The sequence below is a fragment of the Orcinus orca genome, chromosome 5 (genome assembly GCF_937001465.1).
Source record: "Orcinus orca chromosome 5, mOrcOrc1.1, whole genome shotgun sequence".
Lineage (NCBI taxonomy): Eukaryota > Metazoa > Chordata > Mammalia > Artiodactyla > Delphinidae > Orcinus > Orcinus orca.
The window spans coordinates 147,739,739-147,746,024 of NC_064563.1; positions in this window are offsets into that span (position 1 = coordinate 147,739,739).

Here is a 6,286-nt window from a genome sequence, read left to right on the forward strand (position 1 = left end):
ACCAGCCTGGTAAGACCACCTTCCCGGTAGCAGCAGTGCTGGGATCAGGGGTGGGCCGTCCGTCACGGGGGAGGTGTCTGCCATCTTTGACCTAATTCAGGGCCCCAACGTCACTTACTGGGGTCGTGTTCCACTGCTGTCCCGCACCTACCTCAACTCTTGAGGGCTGCGGTGAAATCCGGGCAGTGGGCTTTGCAGTCCAGTACGGAATCTAGCTGACCCCGGCGAGGTAGGTGTGGTGCAGGCTGATCAGAGCATCCCTCCCTCTCAGTGTGCTGGGATTCAGCGGTGTGGCATTTAAAATCTTCCGTACTTGCTCTCCCTGAGACGGCCCCAACTGGTTGGAATGTAACTGGTCCTCAACCCCCAGGGTCAGTGTGGAAAGACTTTTCTCGGCCAGGAGGACACAGTTGGTTGCAGTGTATTTGTGCCTCTGCGATGTGCAGGGACCAAAGGCAACGTGACCTCATCCTTCCCGCTGCCAGATGTGGAAAACTGGGCCCAGCAGGGTGCCTGCGGAAGGTCATAGGGCCAGGAAAACAGCGCATCAGGACTGTGAGGCTGGCATCCCAACCCTGCCAGTTCCTACCTCCATGACCTCCGCTTCCGTGCGCTTTAGCAGCACAGCTCAGCTCACAGCACTGCTGACCATCACGAGGTCACGGGGTCACGCACAGAAAGGACCCGAGGGCTGCAGGTTGGGGCCCAGTGTTAGCGTCCCTGAGCCTGGCGCTCCTGCACACAGTGACTGCACGTCTGTGATGTCACACCAGTGTGGATGTCCAATGTTTTAACGAGCATGCCTTCAACTTGCCTCTGGCTCTTTGTAGAGGAACAAAGTTCCTTCCTGTTCATGTGAGGCAGCAAAGGGCCCTTGACTGCAGTAAGCTGTGTCTGCCCTACATCCTCCAGTTCAAATACTTCTTATCTCCCTTTGGTTTGGATCTTCTGTTATAGAAAAAGATGTTTAAAGACTCATTTGCCATTGGAACTGGAGTAAACACCAGCCCGGGATAAACAACAAGGTCCTACTGTACAGCACAGGGAACTATATTGAATATCCTGTGGTAAACCATAATGAAAAATAATATAAAAAAAGAATGTCTGTATGTGTATAACTGAGTCACTTGTCTGTACAGCAGAGATTGGTACAACACTGTAAATCAACTAGACGCCAATTAAAAAAAGTTTTCTTAAAAAAGAAAGTTTTGGAATTAAAAACAAACATACCAGCCTGGGCTTGGAACTATGGCCCCAGAAAGCAACATTGTTTCATCGTAACAACCATACAACAACCATGTACTGGCATTTGAAGGACATTGGACATTTGTAAACATTAACCAAGACACAGTGAACGCTACTGCATCTCAAAGAGTGCCATCAGCAATGGCATTTTAAAATACAACTGAGCTGTGGGACAATTCGACAATGAGGAAGTTCAAAAAATACTCAGGGGCTTCCCTGGTGGCGCAGCGGTTGAGAGTCCGCCTGCCGATGCAGGGGACGCGGGTTCGTGCCCCGGTCCGGGAAGATCCCACGTGCCGCGGAGCTGCTGGGCCAGTAAGCCATGGCCGCTTAGCCTGCGCGTCCGGAGCCTGTGCTCCGCAACGGGAGAGGCCACAACAGTGAGAGGCCCGCGTACCGCAAAAACACACACACACACACACAAAAACAAAAACAAAAAAACACAACTCAGTAACTAGAGCCCAAGTCCCTGTTTGAAAAGGGGGCGGACGGGACAGCATTATTTAACTTGACACATTCGATTATCAAAGAGCTTCAAGCTGATAGGAAAGACCCAAAACCACACAGGATGAGAAATACGAAATACAGTGACTTTCCAGAGAAACATATGAGTATTCTGTTTGCAATCTGGAATTAAAAAAGAATGTATGGTCTTTCCAGAACAGTGGTTAAGGGATGAGATTTGATACAGTTCGTGGTGTTAACTTAGGAGGAGTGCCCAACGGCAGCACCATGGACAGGGCTGTCCGGGGGTAGACGGGCCACGGTGGGCTGAGGCCTGAGCCCAGCTGGTTCTGGAATTCCAGGGCCCCCGCCCCTGGACCGTGCATATGGGAATCACACAATTTGGGCCTTTCACCTGAGTTGTTTTTATTTGGTGGTTGAGTGTGCCATCTGATTTTTTCATCATTGTTAGTACATTCTTTAAGTTAAAGAATTACTTCCAGAAAGGCTGTGTAAACAGATCGAAGCGTCTACCTGGGCCGGTCACATTTTAACCACCGTGATCATTAACACTGCGGAGAGCTCATTTGCAGCTCAGCTGAGGACAAAGGGTGCACTTGAGGGCCTCAGAGTTTGGAGGTGCCTCGGAGGGATCTGGAAAGGTCTGTGGGTGCTCTCAGGCCGGGGAGGGGCAGCGGGGCTCTGGGGCAGCGGGAGGGATGGACAGAAGCAGAGGACTGTGCCGACAGGCCAGAGCCCATTTTCTGTGGTTGGGTTAAGAGATGCATGCATCGTGCGTGCACCCAGGGTATGAGGATGGCTCCAAGGGGGGCTGCAATTGGGAAGGGCTCCCTGGTCCCTGCCAGGCTGGGCCTCTTGGAGCCCAGGGATTTGCCCTGGACTGAGACACAGAAAACTCTGCCACCTGCCCCCTCCCACGCGGGCAGTCATGACCCTCAACGCACTTCCTCTCAGGGACGGGGAAGGGGGCTCTTGTGACCCCTTCACCTGCACTTTGACAAGACAGAAAACTTAATTCTTTCAAGGTCATGCAGCCAGTGAGAGGCAGGGTGGACGGGTGGGGGGGGGCAAGAGGGGAGCGCCCTCTGAGCCTTCTCCTGAGGGGGCACCACCCCCTGCACCCACAGCACCTGCAGCCCCCATGCACAGAGGCACTCTTACGTCCAGGATTAGGCCTCCATTTGCTTGCTTCATGTAACTATACACAAACTATAGAGTGTCACAGAATCACCTGCAGGACTTGGCAAACTCAACTGTGGAACTCAAGTCCCAGAGCCTCTCATTCAGCAGGTCGGGGGCCAGGCCCAGCCTGGTGAAGCTGAGCCTGCTGTCTGAACCAGCCCTTCAGAAGCGTGGTTCTGGGCCAGCGGGGTCTCAACCTCAGCTGCCATCACCTGAAGTCCATTTAAAAGTGGCAATGCCAGTGCTCTCAGACAGACAGACAGACAGACACACGCACGCACACACCAGCAAGGCAGTCAGAACTTGGTGGGCGAGGTGTCGTTGAAAGCTCCCCAGGCACAGGCTGCTGAGACCCTGAGCTGGGAAGTGCTGCTCTGCAAGGGCAATAAGGCACCCACTATTCTAGCTCCTCAACTGCCCAGGTGGAGAGCCCCAGGTCCCGTACAGTAAAAGGCCCTCAGCAGTTAGAATTTAAAATGAAAGTAGCGGACTCAAAGCCAGATGCCCTCCAGATTTGCCCACTCGCAGGTCTGCTGGGGGCCCAGAGGGTGGTGTGATACTGTGATTAATAAGAAATATATATTTCGTCTTCATCTGTTCAAGGCACAGAGCTCCTAAAATCCTTGGAATTTCCCAAGTAATCAGTGATACAAGAGTGTCTTTGTTATTCGTAACAGTCCCCTTTCAAGCATATCTGAGTTTGTTCGTGTGGTGACCTTTGGAAAGCAGCTGTGGATGAGATCTGGTTGCCTGGGGAACTTTCAGTCTCCTCTGCGTCCCCTGCCTTCAGGGAGGGGAGAGGGACTGGAGTGCTTTGTTCAACCATGCCTACGCCTGTATAATGGAACTTCCATAGAACCCCAGAAGCACCGTGTTCAGGGAGCTTCGGGGGGGGGGGGGGAGAGTGGGCTCAGAGGGCTTGGGGGCCCTGTGCCCCTTCCCCATCCCCTGCCCTGTGCACCTCTTCATCTAGCTCTTCATTTATTACAAAACTAAACTGGTAATCTAGTGAGTAAACTGTTTTCCAGTCTGCGAACCCCTCTTGCAAATGAACCGAATCTCTGATCTATAGCTGGTCCGTCAGAAGCACAAACGACAACCTGGGATGGTCAAGGGACGGGGGGTGGTCTTGTGGGAATGAGCCCTTAATCTGTGAGATCTCCAGGCAGACAGTGTCAGAATGGAGTTAAATCTGTGGGAGTCTGGCCAGTGTCCTCAGAGAACTGAGTTAATTGCTTGTTTGTGTGGGAAAAACATACGTACCAGAGATGGCCCACTGTCCAGATTTGCCCAGACTTCAGGGTTTCCCGGGCTAAGGGACTTTGAGGGTTAAAACCATGACATCCCTTGGGAATTCCCTGGCGGTGCAGTGGTTAGAACTCCGCGCTTCCACGGGCTAATCCCTGGTTGGGGAACTAAGATCCTGCAAGCCACAGGCGTGCCCCTCCCCACCCACAAAAAATGGGATATTCCAGGGCCTCCCTGGTGGCGCAGTGGTTGAGAGTCCGCCTGCCGATGCAGGGGACGCGGGTTCGTGCCCTGGTCCGGGAAGATCCCACATGCCGCGGAGCGGCTGGGCCCGTGAGCCATGACCACTGAGCCTGCGCGTCCGGAGGCTGTGCTCCGCGACGGGGGAGGCCACAACAGTGAGAGGCCCGCGTACCGCAAAAAAAAAAAAAAAAAAAAAACCAGAAGGTGAATGAGGACATCGCCGAAGCTGGAGGGTGCGGCTCAGGACGTTTTCTCTGGTCCACGGGCTTGTGCTGCCGGAGGAAGAAGGGCACTCGTCTAGCTGGAGTTTTGGGGACCAAGGGGCATCAGGAGGGAATTGCACCCCAGTTGTAACAGAGGAAATATGGTCATTAAGTGTCTGTGGACGCGGATGCACAGGAAGGGCACGGGGACTGCACACAGGGGACCCCAGAGGAAGGAGCCGTTTGGGGGAGAGTACGAGACTCCATTGGACGTGCCTGTGCGACATGGCGGGGGGGGGGGCGCGTCTGCAAGGGCTTGGGACCGGAGTGGGGACCTGCGGCTTGCAGACCACGTGTGAGGAGGGGCTCACCTTCCGGGGGTCATGGAGGGAAGGGTCAAGGCTAGGAACGTGCACAGCCATCCACATTTACCAGGTGGGGAGACTGGATGACCTGCAGCCCAACGTTGTCTGCAAGTGATTCCATTTTGTTCAATCGGGTTTTAACGTTTTGGAAAAATAGAGCCTGATTCTTCGCCTAGGTGTGGAAGGATGCAGCACCACTAAGGTGGTAGAAGGTTAACCGTTGGTTATTCTGTTTTAAACCCGCTTGTTTATGGACAGGCAGGAAGGACGGATGCCAGGGGTGCTAGAGTGATGGGCAACAGGCGGGAGCGCCCGTGGGCCTTAGCCACGCTCCTCACTTGGTGTGTGGATGGAGAGGCGTAAGAGGCCTTAGGTGGGATGAGGCGACACAGGACGAGACAGGACAGGGTGCTGGCATCCAAGCAGCAGTGAGTGGGCTCGAGCAGGGAAGGCAGAGCTTCCCCCCTGCAGGGGACCAAGCAGCAGTGAAAGTTCTCAGCTGCGGGAGTGTAGAGGGGGAGATGGTCACTTTTATTTTTTTAAACCTCGCTCCCACGTGCTTTTCCGTCTCAGTGGGCGTCGTTTACCATTTTACACTGGCTGTGAGGCTACCCTCTGTGTACCTCCAGGAGGGCAGTGAGGGTCTCTGCTTCTGCGCACTGTTCTCTGCACAGAGACGGGCATAGGCAGTGCTCTGGAAGTGCAAGTGCAGGCTCTTAACCACTGAGCCGCCAGGGAAGGCCCTGAACTGATGTGTTTTTAATAAAGAGTTATGCTGGGGTTTTAATAAAAAGTTATACATTTTACGGAAAAAAATAAGGGGAAATAGCATCTGAAACTATGTCTATGCACGTGAATGAATATTTACAGATATGCACCCCGTGCTCACATCTGTCTGCGCCTCTCAGGTCTGTGTAATGTGAGGAAAGAGCAGCATCGGCAGGGCTGCAGAGGATGTTAACACACCGGAAGAGAGCCCTTTCCTTGGGGACCCAGGACCGCCCCACCCTGACGGACCCTCACGGGCCACACCCGGACCCTGACCCGCACGGAGCCTGCAGAGGTTGGCAGACACGCACACGGCTAGGTGATCACGCTGGGACCTGCCACCTACTACCATCACACCTGATCACCTTGACCTCCAGGTCACCCCAGGAAACAGCCCGTGAGAAACACACTTATTTAAACTCTCTTCCACTCATCACCCAAGAGCGGGTGTAGACAGCCGAGAGCGTGACAGACGCCCACTTTCCCATCTTGCCTCGGCCCCGTTCAAGCTCTGCACGGGGACCCCTTTGCTGGGGCCGTCCCCTGTCTTCTGAAAGCTGCCTAGGA